The sequence below is a fragment of the Anas platyrhynchos genome, chromosome 19, assembly GCF_047663525.1.
Source record: "Anas platyrhynchos isolate ZD024472 breed Pekin duck chromosome 19, IASCAAS_PekinDuck_T2T, whole genome shotgun sequence".
NCBI classification, from domain to species: domain Eukaryota; kingdom Metazoa; phylum Chordata; class Aves; order Anseriformes; family Anatidae; genus Anas; species Anas platyrhynchos.
In genome coordinates, this window is record NC_092605.1 from 11,175,743 (window position 1) to 11,193,279 (window position 17,537).

A 17,537-nucleotide genomic window follows, 5' to 3' on the forward strand; every position below is an offset into this window, starting at 1 on the left:
GGTGAGGGTTAAGAAATTAAATCAAGCAGGACTGTGAGGAATTTGTGAGGGATCAAGAAGTTCTCTATGAAGCTCTGTCAGGACAATTGCTCTGCTTGACATTGGTAGGAGACTTTGACATAGAAGAGTGTGTCTCAGCATCCTGGGGAGCCAGTTGCCTCTACACAGCAGAAAGAAGGAAATCATTTGCAGTGAGAAAGATTAGGATTTGTTGTCTTCAATAATTAAATCAAAAACTAATAACCTTTTTTTTTTTTTTTTCTTTAAATTTTGGTCAGTAACTGCTAGAACATGTTAATAAATATTGTCAGGCTGTTAAGTCTTGCACTTCATACCACTACCAAGAATGGAACATTTTCGTTATGTATATTTATTTAAGAAGTTATATAGCCTAACACACATTTATCAGGCTGACAAATTCTATTCACATTAAATTATGCATCTTTAATTGATAATTTGTGTTAAGCTCACTTGAATAGAAATTAAAATTCAATTAACATGCATTAAACTAGTATTATAAAATGATCTTGGAATTAACAGGATACAGGGAAAAATCTGTCTAAACTTGGTCTGCATTTAAAATGGATTTATCAAACATTGCTGCATTGTTTGTGGTGATGTGGTGAGAGAGTTTCTGGTTGCCATATTCTTCAACACTTGAGAACTAGAAGAAGGTCTTCCTCAGGCACCTACATTCTTCTGCAGAGAAGCTTTTTTTCTTTCTTGATAATCACAGTCATCTTTGCCTGCTCTGGGCAGTATTTTGAAAGCTTGGCATGCTCAGCCCTCACTGGGATATACTCCTTTCTTCAATGACTTTAGAAAAGCTCTTACTGACTCCTCAGGTCCTTGGCTGCAGGAATTTATTGTGAATTTTGTTAAAAAAATAATATTGTATTGTTATAATTACACCTTATGGTTATCTGTCATAATTTTACTTTCCTTTTCAGTTGCTTTTAAAAGTTTTTTTTTTTTTTTTTTTTTTAATGTAGATTTTCTTCCAACATGCAGAGAGTGGAGTTCATTCACCCAAAATTAACACATGAGAAGGTAGAGAAAAAGACTTAAGACTACTGTACAGGCATTCCCTGTGGTCACTGGCAGGAGGCAGACTCCCCTTGGGCTGGTGTGTTCCATCCTATGGCAGACATGGGAGATAGGTAAGTGGGCAACAGTCTCCCAGACAGGGTGGGCACATCCTTCTGCTGGCTTTGGGGTGCCACAGATTCTGGGAGTTGGGGACGGATGCTTGGCTCAGTGAGGAGCTGGCCGTGGTGCAGCAGGTTGTAGGACTGATCTCGCAGCTGGCACCAAATGGTTGTTGATGCAGTTATTGTGATGTGCTGGGTCAGATGTTATGACCAGCTTCACTGCTGCTGACTCCACCATTCACATGAAGCTGAGGTGATCCTCCCCAGCTGCTCGGCCCTGCTGAGGCCACACGTGGAGCATTGTGCCCAGTTCTGGGCTCCCCAGTACCAGAAGTACCAGAGCAAGTTCAGAGGAGGGCTCCTAAGATGATGAGAGGACAGGAGTGCCTGTCGCACAAGGACAGGCTGAGAGAACTGGGCCTGTTTAGCCTGGAGAAGAGGAGATTGAGGGGAGATCTCAGTAACGTATATATAGATACCCGAGGAGAGGGTGTTGAGAGCATGGGGCCAGTCTCTTTTCAGTTGTGCCCAGCGACAGAATGAGAGGCAACAGGCACAAACTGAAGCACAGGGGGTTCCAGCTCAGTGTGAGGGGGCATTTCTTTACTGGGAGGGTGACAGAGCACTGGAACAGGCTGCTCAGAGAGGTTGTGGAGTCTCCTTCTCTGGAGATATTTAAAACCCACCTGGGTGCCATCCTGTGCAAGGTGCTGTAGGTGATCCTGCTCTGCAGGGGGGTTGGACTGGGTGATCTTCAGAGGTCCCTTCCAACCCTGCCCATTCTGAGGTTCTGTGAGAGCCTTTGGCAGTGACCGCATGTGGGTTTGGCTGGTTGAATAAGAGAAATGCTTAGGCCAAAAAGCCATTTCAGGAGGTTCTTGTTTCCTGTGCCAAAGGACAGACCTCCCTCCAGCCTGCTGCTGCAGCTCCAGGCATCAGGCTGAAGGCTCTGCATGGCTTGGAGGTTTTTGTATGAGTTTCCTTTCATGCACAGTGACTGAGACATGTCAGGGTTGGCGCTGACATTGTGCTGCCTAAAGAACAGTGAGTAGAGCTTTTTAATTCCATGTTATAAACTGATAGCAAATGCTAGCCTGCAGAGCAGGGTATGTTTGGCCAAATGTAAAAATCCAGCAGCATCACTTCACCCATAAACAGGCTACAGCAACCTGGCACAAAGCACCTGCTGAGGTGGAAAGGACTCTGTTACACATGACAGACCCTGCAAGAGTTCTGTTGTAGAAAGTGTCCCCACTTGCAAGAGATGGGAGGAAATGAAGTACTTGGTCCAGAATTACTGAGCTCTTTAAGCAGACTTTCCTTTGCATGAAAATACCAATGCTTTCATCTAAACCTACTCAAAAAGGTCTTTAGATTTTGGTGTAAGAGGATTTATTTCTTGGTAACACCTTCCACCTTTCACTTTCCACATTCAGTTGGATTTCAAAGGAAGAAAAGGTTTTGAAAGAGATACCAAGTAATTCTATTGGATAATTTTGGTGCTAACTAGATGATAATGTCTTTCCCTCAGTGTAACAACTTGTGCTGTTTATGAAATGAGAAGCCTCTTCAAAGATGTCAATTTGGGAACATTTTGTAATGAAGATGAATATTTGTATAATAAAATCAGTGTATCTGTGTCCTGAGAGATAGATACTTAATATACTGAGTTTATCAAGGTCACTTAATGCTGCAATTGCTCTCTAAAATAAAGAGCCATGTAAGCATTAGTTATATTAATTGGGGAATTAGTTAGTTATCTGACAGTGCTTAAACAATTTTCTTACCAAACTCAGAAAGACCAGAGAAACCTCTGCAAAGATAATGAAGATGGGACAATGCCTCCTTTAATGATCATTCATGATTTAGACTTTCTTTAAGAATTAATTGTGCTCAGAAAAAAAAAAATATTTTGAAAGCTGCTGGACTGAGTACATAACACAAGGACTAAAAAGCAGAACGTCAACTGTCTGTAAAGATCTGACAGAACTGGAGGGAGATGTCAGAAAACAGCATGAGCGTATGGAAAAAGCCCCACTTTAAAGACATACCATGGAATACCTGCAGAAAATTCTTAGGAGACAGTTCCAGAAATTGCAGTGAGGCAAAGGAAATGGTGGTAGGAGGCAGCTGTAATGATTGCCTTGGGGAAGCAGCCTCCTGTGAGATGACAAGCAAGGACCTGAACCTCTCTGAAGCCCCATGCAGCAAACTCCTGGGCATCCCTTGGCCTCTGGGCTGGGTGTTGCATCCTCCCCAGACCCGCCAGCCAGGTGGCTGCTGCCAGGAGCTGGGGAGCTGGGAGGAGGCAGGATGTGGCCATGGGATGAATTTGACCTCCTGCACTCTTCAGCTTCAGGGCCAGAAGTAAGAGGTCACTTCTGGGGAATTTAGGACATTTTGCTTGCAGCAATTTCATTGGGATGCTAGGATTTATGGTTTTAGTAGCTCCCAGTTGACACCAAGCTGGGAGGGAGCTGGGCTTGTGTAGCGTAGTGGTGGGGAGCACGTGCGGGGATCTAGCAGCACTGCTGCACTGCTCAAGGCATGCCCATAGCAAGGACAGGGACACAAGGATGGGACAGGAGGTGGTGGTTAGAGATGGCAGCCATAAGGGTGGGAATGTGTCATTTAGGTTATTTCCATCCCTGGCAGATCTCCAGATCTTGCTACACGTACCCATGGCTGCCTGACCTAACATGACTGTCCTGCTCAAAGTGGGATGCTGGACTGGAGACCTCCAGCAGTCCCTGCACATTGATACTTCCATGTTTCTATAATCCTTTCATAAGCATTGAAATAATTTGTCTACCCTCGGAGCATCCTTTCCAAGACGGAAAGGCTCACCACACTCCTTTACACTACTTGTAAACCAGATTTTGAGCAAATCTTCACACCTCTGGAGAGAAAGGGAAAGATTTCTGCATCTCTTCAACACCCAGAAGCACCAAGGCACAGAAGGATGAAGGTCGTATGTCCAAACAGCGATGGAGCCAGGGACAGAAACCAGGAGTCCTGTCTTCCTTGGGAGACAAACCCCAGCCAGCAAAAAACAGGATCCAAGAGACCTGTCTTTCAACCAATGCACCATAAGTTGAATTTTGTTCATCAGATTTCACATCACGATAAATTTATCTCTAATTAATTACAGTCCAGCAACTTTATGGCAATCTCTTCATGAAATCAGTAAAAAATATGACATGGGTCAGACCTTTGCTCAAAGGTTCTGGTGACTATGAACTTTGGCTCTGCATCTTCCTTCTTCATGTGTTTATAAAGACCCCCAGAGCTCCTGGAAGGGCAGGAGAGAGCCTGGCATCCAAGGTTGCACGAGTCCCTGCTGCAGGACGGCGGTGTCCCCTCCCCAGGGGATGCCGGGTGAAGAGCATAATGGGGTAGGCATGTTCTGTAATGAAGAGGCAGTTTGTGGTGTCTGATAAGAACTACTTTACAACGGAGCATAATCTACTGTAACACTTTATTATGCCTAATGCAATGGGAGAGTAAACAGGGCTGACGAGAATTAAAATCAATTGCATTCTCTTCTCAATAGCGATATCAGTTTGTCGGTAATTACTTGTTTGTTGTCTTCATTGTGAATCCGAACAATTCCAAGGTTGTTAATGCTCCGAGAGAGAAAATGAAATTACATATTCAATTTATTCTACGCAGAAACAAATTACCAGGAAGAAAAGAGGGGATTTATTTGCATTCCCACGGTGGAGTTGGTGACATCCAACGTGATGGAGCTGCCTCGCTGCTGTGTCCCCAGGGAATCGGTGGTCCCCACACAGACGTGTTGGGCTCTTGGCTGGATCAGGGCTCTGGCCAGGAGCTTTGCTGGTGCCCAGCCTTTGGGAGCTGCCTGGAACTGGAGCCTACATTCCTTGTCCCTTCTCTGCATGGAGGAGAAGACACCTGGGGGTCCCTGCTAGGGTAGCATTGCTCTCTGGCACAGAGTGGTGAAACTGACTATGCTGAAGTCACAGTCATCTGGACTTTCACCCACCTGTGCTTTGTGATGCTCAGGGCATCCCAAACCCATTCTCCATTACACCAGTGCCACCAGATCTACCTGGTTTTCCATGGGCATGAAGGGATTGGGATACAGAGACAAGGGAGACGGTTTCTGCAATAAAGTATGTGAATTAGTTTAAGCTCTTTACTGCAGGAAATGATATCTCTACCCAGTTAATTTTTACAATGCTTAAGTTTGTATTTCTTCAAATCTTACTTAAATATTAATGATGCTTTGCATTTCTAGTGTCTTTCATCTGGTGATCTTAAATGTACCTCTGAAAGAAAAAGTGGTTGGTGGTGTGGAGATTTTTAGAATGTCTTACAGATACTAAAATGCAACAAATCACCAGAAGAACCTGCTTCCACTCCAAAGCACAGAGGCTGCATTTTACCCTCTTGGTGCCAAGGTCCAGCCTCAACGAGCCTGTCCTATGGTCTGATGAGCAATGAAGAACAGGACATCTCAGCTGGGGAGGGCAGAGCGCTTTAACGACACCTCTTCTAATTAAATATGGATGTTATTTGAGCTGGGATGTAATTAAGTAAGACACGCCGTGAAAAAGTGTCTCTTCCAGAGAGAAGGTCACTTGTTTGATGGCCAGAAGCTGGAAGCTGGTCTGTAAGGAGGAACAGGACAGCCTTGAGCTTGTCAGTGTACAGAGCAGTACAAACAGTGATAGAGGGGGATATATATTCCTCTGGGAGGGGGGGAAAGAGTCAATATGTCATGCAGCTGGGGGAAGGAGCTGGACACCAACATGCACAGGGCAGAGGGATGGTGAGAACATTCCTTAGGAGCAGTGACAAGGAATGAACTCATGCAACATGTATAGAGGGGATAGAAAGAAGGTGATCCCAGGCTTTTGGGACCTCTTGATGGTTGTGATTGCAATTTGCTCCCTCTCTGGGTGCAATGACTTGCAGTGGCTGATGCTCCATAGACCAGCAGGGAGCCTAGTCAGTTGCTCGCATTGATTCAGGCACAGGACCAGTGAGACTCCAGCAAGCAGCACAGCCCTGAGATTCAAGTGGCTGCTAAAGCAAGGCAGCTGCTATGCATTGAGTCTGCTCCAGGCCCAGGGAAAATGACAAAACGGGAACATTTGCCAGAAAAGAATGCAGAACTAAGTGGGGAAAATGCATTTTAATGAAATGCAAATATGTTTCCCAGCATCTAGGAGGGAATTAAAAGCATAAATAAATAAATGAAAACCAGGAGCAAGCATTTGGCACCAGGCTTCAAACTCTGCTTAAAGGGACCGTCCCAGCCCACGCTGCCTGGGCACATCTCTGCCTCTCCTTCTGCCGCCGCACCTCGCAGGGCATTGCAGGAAAGGAGCGAGCACTGCTGCTGGCTTTGCAGGCTGTTAGGTCTGCTACCAACACTGCGCTGCTGGGGACTCTTTCTAGCCCAGCTGTGCTTGGACAGCTCTAGTGCTTAACTTCAGTCTGGCTCAGGTGAATCTTACAGGTGGAGGAAAAGCCAGAATACTTTTTCTCTCTAGAGTGCATCTAGACAGAGACCCTGCCAACGGTACTCGTCCCAGGTCCGAGTGAGCCCTTCTCTGTTTTCATGGTAAAGGCTTGGTACATTTTCCCACCACTGTGCCTTTCCCAGAACAGCTCGGCAGGCAACTCCTCAGGTGAACCCATCCATCCCCTTCTCTCCTTTTTGTGTCTTTAGCCTCTTTATATCTCCAGACAGGAGATGGACTCACATAGTGCCTGTGCCTCTGAGCTAAGCCATAACTCAGTTGCACTGCAGCGAGGGATGCTGCTGTCCCCACTGCCACTGTCCCCACTGCCACTGACCCCACAGCTGCTGTGTCTCCCCCCCCCCCGCCTCGCCTGCTCCCTGCTCTCCTGCCCCCAGCCAGGAGCACAACAGGCCGGTGGAAAGAGCAATCCTCCCCTGCAGCCTGGCACAGCTCCTGTGCAAATGTTTTGCCTCTTCTGTCCTAATTCAGCACTGCTGCAAACCCCAAGAGGCATCTATCTGGAACTTTAGGCCCAAATAACTTTGCAAGTGTTGTTTTCCTGAGCAACATTATTCTCATTTAAGACTACCCTGTGTGCATAAAAAACTCTCTTAATGATTTCCCCGTCAGCTGTTTCTTTTCAAGACCTTTTTCTCCTTCCTAGAAATGCGTGACACACTATGGAAATTATGTAAAGCTCCTGCGCTCTGTGGCTATGAATAGTGGTTTCTATTCTGTGGTGGTTTATATTTGGGTTTTATAATCGCACTCATATTTTAAGTTTAACCAAGGCAAAATTTCTCTAACAAGGGCAGCAAACAAAGGAAAGGAGTTTAAGCTGAGCAAACGAGCGCAGGAGTGTATCCTTCACTTTCTTAATGCTTTCCTGCTTCAAATTATTCCCTGCGCGTTCCATTTAGACAACGTATACAAATGATTTGTAGGAGTTATTCACCCTCGAAACATAATAACACAGCAGGGCTGTGTCGCTCGTAGCTCCGTTCCTGCTCGTTTCAGAGCAGCCACGCGCTTTTGTGTAGAACTCTTGCCCATTTGTTCTTTATTAAAAAGAAAATTAGCATGAAACCCAGCTCTCCGCTTAATAGTCTCCAAAGCTGCCTAGCAAATACTTTTGTTAAACCAATACAAATCTCTGCTGTAATTCCGCTCTCCTAAATGGAAGAAGTGCACAGAGTAGATTTAAATGTTGGCCGTGACTGGCGACAAAACAAGGTAGCTGTACTTGAAGCCGTGCATTATTGGCATGACGCAAGACATGGCTCCCTGAGCTAATGGGAGCAGGAGGGAAGCAAGGGCTGGGACTGGAAAATAGCATCTTCCAGAGCATGGCCTTTTTATTTAGGCTATTGGGATTTTCTGTGTGGGCAGCGGGCCTTGTATGGCACTTGAGAAGGGATTTGCCAGCCCTATTGCAATCATAACTGTTCTCCAGCAAACCAGCTGGCATATTGGTTACTCCCTGCCTTAGATATCTACAAGTCCAAGCTAAAAGTTCATTGGGTTGTGGTCACCAGAAGACGGAAACTTCAGGCAGGCTTTCTGCAAAGGCAAAAGCTGGCCAAAGAGAACAGAGCACCAGTTTCTGAGCTAAAGCTGCTCCAAGGATGCCAGACTACCTTGGGTCATTTGATGTGGAAAGCAGTTTGTGATGCTCTGGAAAGGCATGGGCTGTGTGGCCATGGGAGCTTCTCATCCAGGTTTGCCATAATCACTGACAGAATAGAAATGATCAGTACTTTTTGAATCCTAAATAAATGTTTTCTACACAAATCTTGTATGACAGAGAGAAAGTGCCTGCTTCAAACCATTTGTGTTTTTTTTTTTTTTGTTTGTTTTGTTTTGTTTTCTATGAATTTCATTTCTGTAAGGAACTGTTTTGTGAAAGAACAATTTAATGGAAAACTACTTAGATCAAGCTTTTCTTCACTTTTTGTCATAAAAAAAAAATCAAAATAAGAAAAAGAACTTTTTTTTTTTTCTTTTTCTTGAGAGAAGCTGGAACCAAATGTGATTTTGTTGTGCTTTTTCCAACATTTTTGGTCATAAAGGGACAAGCTGTCTTCATTACAAGTGAAAGTTTCAGCTGGACCTTGGGAAGGCTTAGTCATTTTAACAATACTTTTACAAGGATACATCTCCCAGGCCCTAATTCTGCATATTAATGCTGACAGAAGACAAAGTGCCTTGGCACATTTAACCTGTCTCTCATGCTTTATACTTGGATTCCCAGCTGCTACATGGTCAGATAAATCACTTTGAAAGTCAGTGCCCAGACAGGTTTTCTGTCTCCCTCTTGCCTCGACACAAAATTGACCGTGGATCTTTGAAAACCCATTTTGGAAGGTCAGATGTAGCTATTCCTCATCCCTCCTCCCTGGTGTAAGTACAACCTTTGCCCTAAGACAAGACCTTGGAGGTCAAGTGTTGTCCCTGACTCGTCTGCCTCTGCCACCTCCTGGACTTAGAATGTTGGCCTTGGCTCTACTGAGTGCTAAGGTCTGCATGCATCGACAGATGGAGGGACTGTACCCAGGCAGATGGAGAGCAGGAATGTGGGAGTTAATGGAGGAAAAACAAGGGCCAATGTGGTAGATAAGGGCTGATACAAGAGTATGATGCCCAGGGACATCCTTTTTGACAGTGATTCAGAAAACCCAGGTCTTTGGGTAGACAGAACAAAAGAAAGAAACAAACAAACAAATAAACAAACAAATAAATAAACACCCTTCAACTGGTCCAGAATCATGATGTGAAACTGGAGACACAGCCTTAAGGGAAACATAACCTAGTCCATGCCTGCTTCATTGTCCTTCCCCCCACAAAATCACTGCTCTGCCCCATGATGTACAACTCACACCCAGCCCAGCTGCCTCTTTGGTGGTGACTTGTCCTAGGGGCAGATTTTGATATGTGGTAAAGATGAGATGAGTTACTGTGTGAAGATTCAGCGGTGAGGGTTAGAAATGGAGAGTCAGGGTGGGACAAGTCTCCTCTCCCTTCTGCTAGCATGCAAGGAGCTGAGTGATCCCATCTGCTGCCCGTCCTGCAGCTGTCCCCAAAACCTAGTACCCAGCTGTGTTGGGGCCCTGCATGTGAACAGGGAATGGAGCAGAGAATGCTGTCACTCAAGAGCCACAGAGCACATTTTGTAAGGAGGTATGTCATAACTCAGCAGAGGAAAGGAACCAGCAGTTGCCTTAATGATGTGTTAATTACATGAGTGTCACCATTCCCTGTCAAAGGCACCTAATCAGGGGAGAATGCTGAATACATGTTTTCAGATGCCTCATTATGTGGCCTGCATAGAGCTCAGTGATCCTTAATGAATGGATTTATTAGATGGAGGGAGCCTGCAAGTCCCAGGTCTGCCCATGGCACTCAGCAGAGGATGGGGACAGCAGGAACCTGGGTAGACCAACCTCTGCCAAGGCGACTTCTCTAATCCGGACCCTCATCTGTGGTGCCCACAGCTCAGCTACTGCAGATGTGACAAGAGCATGGGTGATACATATGGACATGGGCATGGCAGGCCATGGGTAGCTTCATTTCTCTTTTGGACTGAAATTCTTCTAGCTGGTTGCTTCTGTCTGAATACACATGGCCCATCAGGGGTGACACTGCAGTTTCAAGCTGGGGTCTGCCTGTGACCCTGTCAGCAGCTGCCCGTGACCCTGTCCCACCTGAAGCCGTGGAAGTGCTGAGTGACCAGCACACAAACCAGATCGTGCTGTGTGCAAGAAGGCGCTGTTGCAGGAATACAAGGACATGAAAATTCACTGCTACCACTTACTCTGCTGGCTGCGGTCACTGCAGCCTTGGCTGGGATTTCTGAACCATCACCGGGCAGCCTGTCCACCATAAGAGAGACCAGTCACATCCAGACCTGCCTAATGCACGTTAAGGTCCCACCTGCCCCTGTTTTTGCAGCAGCTCTCTGGGCTGTCCCACCTGCAATGGGACCAAACTTTCAGTAACCTGCCCATTTATCTGTACTTACTGATGTCAGACCACAAGGGCAGACAATGTCCCCTGTGTCCCTTCACAACAGGCAGGGGAGTTCCCAGCAATGGCCACTGTCAGGGAGTGAACAATGTTATCACTGAGCACATTTCTGCTCATTATTTCCGTGCTTTTTGTACTGCACCAGATGGATCTTCATTAAGGTGAATACAAGTTTTAGGTTGAACCAGCTTTCTTTTCTAAAACCACTCTTCTAGCAACTCTGGCAGTTTTATTGAAGTTTACAGGAAAATGGCCAAGAAATATAATGGCCAAATCAAGATATCTGTAACCAGACAATAGGAATGTATTTCCTGCTCTTGAAAGTCTGTGCAAGTGGGAAGCAGATTACAAGTGGCTCTGAGTTAGGTTGAGAGACCTGGTTAAAGAGCACAAATCACAGCTGGATGGGTAACCCTTGGTGTGCCCATGGTCCATCACCTGGCTCAGTCTCAGGATGAGGAACCCCAGGACACCGGGAGATTGCAGGAGGCTGTCTGCTGAGGGTCCGTGGCTAATGGCTGGGAGGGGCAGACAGTTTGTACAGGACTTCCTGGGAATTTAATCTGACCTGTAAAACATCCATGTCAAGTCCCAAGTAAGACTGTCTGGGAAGAAGGAGGAAGAGCTGCTGCCTGCTATGCATGGTGTTCCCCAGTTCACGTGGACACTTGGAAATGGTTTGAGGGCTCCTGAGAGGAGGTGGCTGGGCTGGGAGCAGCCTGAGACATGGGGACCCCTGGAGGTTGAAGGTCCAAGAGCAGCTCAGGCCTGAGACTGACTCCCAAGTCCTGATACCTGCAGCCTCAGCCTGGACGTGCCCTTCTGGTCCAGGCCAGGTGGCCTGAAAAACACCTCTCCCTGTCTCTTGCCAGGGAAAAGGTTCATGCCAAGGAGTCCCCTTCCCCTCCTGGATAGGCAGGGACACCAGTGTGGCCTAGAGTGACAGTGAAGTGACAGCCACAGCCCTGCTGTGGGAGCACCCTCAGATTTATTATTTGCAGGAGCAGAGGCTGAACTGATGCACGGCCCCTTGGAGCTGATGCAAGGAAAGCCAAGAGGACAAGACACCAAGTATTCTCCTTGCATGTATGAGAAGATCAGCTGGTAGAGACACCAAATGGTCTCCTGCTGCAGGCACTGTGTCATCAAAAGACACCAAGTCCCACTCCTTGGACTGCAGAGCAGCGAAGATCTGTCCTTCAGCAAGTGGTGGGGCTGGCTCTTCCCTGCAGGAGCGTGTTCTTGCAGCCCCTATCACACTAATTGCAAACCAACCCGGCTGCGTGGCCTCCTGGTGGGTTTTCAATCCCCTTCTGAGCTGCTGCAGGTTTTGTTTCCCTTCAGGATCCTTTGGCAGCCCTGTTATTTTGTGCTCTGCATGTGTCATTCTTTATAAGCTGGAACTGCTCAGTGCTGGGATAGAGGCTGATAAATGCTGAGGAGAAAGAGATTTGGAATACCTCTCTTTTTTTTTTTTTTCTTTTTTTTTTTTTTCTTTTTTCCATTTTTCTCTTTAAGTGTCAAATCTTGTACTGTTCCAGACTTCCTTTCTGCAGCCCAGTTTCCTCTCTGGAAGCACCTGCTGAGGCAAAAAGGAAAACTCTGAGGACAGAGAACAGGACAGAGTAGATGTCTCTCTGTAATGAACTGTGTCCTTTGAGTCAGGAAGCTCTCACCCTGAGGTTTGTGGACATGGGCCTCACAGACCCACTCTATTAGCATATACTTGCTGTTAGCCCAGGGCAAGACTTGTCAGCCGTGTTAGAGGAGGGGAACGCATTGTCCTGCTCTCTGGGGGCTCCATGCTGGACAGTTCCACCTGGGTGGCCTGTCAATTGCTCAGCTCCTGGGCATGTTCAACTCAGCTCCCCCCTTCAGGCCAGGATTCACTCCAGGAAGGCCCCAGGTGTGGGGAGCTCCTTGCCATCAACATGCCTAACCTAAGAAGAATCCTTCCAGGGATCTTCTCACAGGTGTAACAGATCTTTTTATGTTTGCTGTTATTTTTCTGCCTCTCTGTAATCCCAGTAAAGTTTCTCCACTGGAGGGGTGAAGGTGTTTGGAAGCAGGCAATTTTTGTTTCTCTGGCTGCAGAGAGAAGCTGAGCTGCTTATCAAGCTCAGCATCTTTCTGTCCCCATGGGGACTCTCCTTTTCTATCCATGCTTCAGATTCAGTTGGCTTGCTGTCAACTCCAGAGTTTAAATCTTCTTTGCTTTTCCATACTGATGGGTGACAAGTCACGCATAAGCACAGGAGTTGCCCCCATGATTGTGTCTTTTGGTTCTGGTTTCCTTCTCATTAATTGTCTCTTCATTTTATTGGCCCATTTAGCCCCATCTCAGTAAAGAAGAAAAGACTTTGAACAGGGTGCTGACTAAATACTTCTGGATCTTGCACCTTTGCCTGCTTTGTTTTCATCCCATTGCATGAAAGGATCAAAAGGGAACAAGTTTAATCACGGAAGATGACAGCAACAATGCTGAAAGCGCTGGGAATGTTACCACAGAGGCACAACCTCGCTCAGGAAGCTGTAAACATCCCTTTCAACTCCTAAAATAATGAAGGTGCCTGCCACCTTCTTGTCCTCTTTGATCTTTGCCATCAGCTTTGGCTCTGTGGGTGACAGCAGGTGATGTGAGCAGTGCCAGAGGGCGCAGCATGGGGAAGGCAGGAGCCCGTGTCCCACTGTGGGCTCCCCCTCTCCATCCCTGCAGAGCAGGGCCTTTCCCTGCATCGAGGTGAGGACCCTGAGCCATGGCTGGGCACTGTCACCGTGTCCTCTGGAGACCCAGCAGGGCTGGAGGGTGACTCCAGGCTGCTGTCCCCATCCAGACAGGATGCATGGGGCTCTGCTAGAGGAAGCCACTTGCAGGTAGCGATACAAATAGTTCGGAGGACTCCACAAAAAGCCTTCAACAAGCTTCAAACTTTGCTCCCTGAAGCAAAACAGGCAGCGAATGAATTTTCACGAGCCCACGAGCTACCATGGGACAGAGCTGGCAGCAGTGCAAGGTGCTGGCAGTGGTGAGGATGATTGTTAACTACCAGCTGTTCATCTACAGGTGGAAATTTCTTTCTGCTGTATCCTGACTATACAACCCAGTGCTGATCTAAGGGGAAGATCCCTCTGGGAATATAAAAAGCCCCAGCTCTGCTTACCCATCCTTGCAAATCCCAGCAGCAGCGTGGGAAGAAGGAGCAGGAAGCACTGCATACTCCTCTTGAGAGAAATCACTAGTTTTTGCTAAAAGGGAACAACTCTCATCTCCATCAAGCAGGATTCAGCCCTGCATGCCTCCAGGTGAGACATTTGTGAGCTCATTAGCAAAGCCCTGAGGTCTAGCTAATAAGTGCTGCTTGCTGTTCCAGCATGGGAAATCAGGCTGCCTTTCTAGGCAGATACCTTTATTAAATCAAGCTGTGACCTTCGGGACACTTAGGCAGACACTGGCTTCCACTCTCTGTGCACAGCAGAAGTGGGTGTCTGCTAATCGCTGCCCCCCTGGGTCCTCACATCGAGGGTTATCATTTTTCCCCACATTTAGGAGTAGTTAGAGGGGGGCTGAGCTGTGAACTCCATGCCCAGAGTGCCAAAAAGGGAAAAGGCTTTGGTCTCTCTCAGGTATTTCTGACAAATCTAACAGCTGTACTACTCCAGCAATAGTGGGGGTGATTGGAACTCAGCTGGGAGGTCCGGGCATGCTTCAGCTCATGAGAGTCCTTGTCTTGGGTGGAACCCTCCCTGCGATTCAGGGCATGATTCTGTCAAGATAGCATTGGTGTCTGTAGAGCTCAGCTGGTGCTTGAGTGTTGCATGCAGATAGATCAGGCGGGTTTGTAGGGGCTGGCTTATAGGGAGCAGGGCAGAGGGGTGAATGCTCCAGGAGCAGGATGGGAGGTGGGGGCTTTCTGCAGGCCTCAAGGAGCAGAGCACAGGGGAGGGAAACACTGACACGATTAAGAGAGATGCTACACCACTTTTCATCCAACCAGCATCCGTTTTAATGTTCTGGCTGGCTTGATTGAAAACAGTAACCCTTCACACCCTGGCCCCCTGCCAGCTGTGTCTTTCCAAGAGCTGCTGCTTCTGCATCTGGCTGCCAGGGGAGAGATCGCATTGCCTCCAATCACTTCAGCCATTCACCACTAAACGACATCAGGCATGGCATGCATGGCTGGCTTCCTCCGCTCATCCTGCAGTTTAGCACTAAAAGCCTGGATTTGACTGCAGAGGACATGGCTTTTTTACTCGCCTTGCTGCCGAGCTGATCATGTCTCTTTGTGACTCAGTTTCCCCACTGCAGATTAATTTCACTTCCTTTGGTAGCACATTGATAGCCACTGCAGAAAGTGCCACGCATGGACAAGGGGTCACTATTCTGCTACGGAGATCTAGATAACTGGTCAAAAATGTATCACTCTGCCAGGAAAACAAGCCCACTCTGTTTCTCTTTCACAAAGTCCAGATTCTCTAAATTTCTTGTGGGAGGATTATTATTATTTATTATTACCTATTATTAGTTATTATCAATTATTTATCATTATTAATCATTTGCCATTATTATTTATTATTATTATTTATTATTATGATTATTTATTATTAATTATTATTATTTAGAGAAAGCTTTTTATATTTTATTTTAAGTATCAAAAAATTATTGGTTTTCCCCATTTTGCAAATTTTCTTCCCCCTTGTTCTAATTTTCTGCAGAATTTTGCCAGTACTGGATGGCTGGCAGACATGGGCGGTTTCAAAGCTCTCTTGTCATTCTGCCATTACGCAACAGTGAGGGTTTGGAAAAGGAAAAGGGCGAAAAATAGGAAGACACTTTCTGCTGGCAGTGTAAATGGTTGAGGAAAATATATAAAAGATATAACTTCAAACAAATGTAGAATTAAAAATAAATCTAACAACTTTGTTCACTTTCCAGAAGTATTGAAAAATATGTCCTCAAGAATGACGTCCTCCATCAGATCAAAACCCTCTGCAGCTCACAGAAGGCCCTTTGCAGCTGGATTCATCTGTGATTTTGAAAGAAGTAAAAATATTTATTTGAGAAAGCTTCTTGTCCCCATGCCTTGGTTTGCGTATTGTGTCTGCATGTAGGTGCAAATGGCAGCCTCTAGAACAACCACAAGAACTAGCTCCAACTACATTGAACAGGGTATTTTCTTTCTCTTTTTTCTTATTTGCCCTCTACTATGTCCTTCTGGAACTTTTACTTTTTGGGGCTGAAACACCGTATTTAGGGGAAAAGGGTGCATTCAGAAAAGAACAACATTGGATCCAAAGCATTCAGGACAAGTGGTCAGAGCAGAACCCTTCTTTTGTAAGCTGTCAGGGTGACAGGTCTGGATGACAGGGTGACAGATCCTGCTGTCTGTCCCCATCAGGGCACTGCGCTAGAGCCTTCCGTGCCGTGGGGCTCAGCGCTGGGCTGGTGGTCCTGCCGTGGGTGGGCGGCACTATGCCTCTGTGCAGGGATCACCGTGCCTGCTTCAGGCGGTGGTGGTCTGGGACTGAGTCCTCCTGGAGATGTCACACCACAGCATTGCTCTGGATCTTGTGGCACATCCTGAACAAGATGCACAAGAGGGGCCCCGTGTCCCCCGTCCCACAGGAGTGTATCCCCAGCCAGCGTGTCCCACGGTGCAGGTGCTGGTCAGTGTGCAGCACTGCGCATGGGAAACCTCACAGTCATGCTAGTGAGACTCTCCTAACACTGAATTGTTAACACTTATCTTAACCGTCATGTTATTACCACTTCTCCTCTTCAGTACTCATGAAAACCACCATAATAATTTTAAGAGCATTTTACTTAGCCCACGAGTGACCTTGAGGCAGGGCTCTGCTGCATGCATTCTGTACACAGCCAGTGGGTTTGTATCCAGCTCATACCACACCTCTAGCAATTTTGTGGAAACTGCAAACTCTAAAGCAGATAAAAATATGCCTTTGTAGGTTATAAAATGCACATCCAACAATCTTTTCTCCTCTAGAAAATGCACAATGAATGAACAGTGTTCTTGATAGGACATGAATAACGAAGGTGGCAGCTGGACTATGGAGGGGGAGTAAATGACAGAGTGCAGCATATCCCAGGCTTTCATCCAGCGTCAGCAGTTTTCTTCTGGCAGGGACCAGGGAGATGCCCATGCCTCCACGGGCGGCTAAGGTCTCCTCGGCAGGGTGGTGCCTACAGTGGCTCCTGGAGCACCACTGCAGGCCTCCCCACTGCGCCCTGGAGCTCTGTGCTGCTGGGACTGAGGCTTTTCCTGCAAAACCTCCTGTACTTGATAAAGTTAGGTCCACACTTCTGCTGTTTCTGAACCCCTTATTCCTCCACCCTGCGGCTGCTGAAGTCACTGTGCCTGTTTTAGCACTATGTTGAGTCTCCAGTTGTTTCCAGCTCAGTGGGGTGAGGGTTTCCATCCACTTCCACAGCTCCTTTCCATTTTTAATTGCACATGGTACAGGTCTATGTGTCTGCTGCAACAACCCCTCCTGGGGAGCTACACTCCTGATGAGCTCAGAGCAGCCCCAAAACCCCATGGTACCCACTGGTGAACCTCACAGCCACTTCTTGCAGGAGCAGATCTGTTTCTGGTCCATTCAGTGGTGCACCAGCCCCATCCCAGCTTTTCCCTGCTTGGCAGCTGGCTCACATTGCTATTGCTTTATGAAACATTTTCTTTCTGGGAGCTGCTGCCTCCAACAGTGGCTACACCAGCTGCTTCCCCATTCTCCTCCTGATTTACCAGGAGCTGTTTGGCACTGTCTGTCGCTCTGCAGATATCTGCTGCTGTAGTTAATGCTAAGTTTCCACAATTATCTAACTCTCCATGAATGCCCCTCACAACGT

The 17,537-nt window shown here is 46.9% G+C and overlaps 1 long non-coding RNA gene across 1 annotated transcript; it reads left to right on the forward strand.

Annotated features, from left to right (window-relative positions):
• The first annotated feature begins 13,790 nt into the window (after nt 1-13,790).
• LOC119713120 (uncharacterized) lies at nt 13,791-15,735 on the forward strand. The gene is made up of 2 exons (XR_005260049.2): nt 13,791-13,975; nt 15,606-15,735. It is a non-coding gene; the product is annotated as an uncharacterized lncRNA (long non-coding RNA).
• The last annotated feature ends 1,802 nt before the right edge of the window (nt 15,736-17,537 follow it).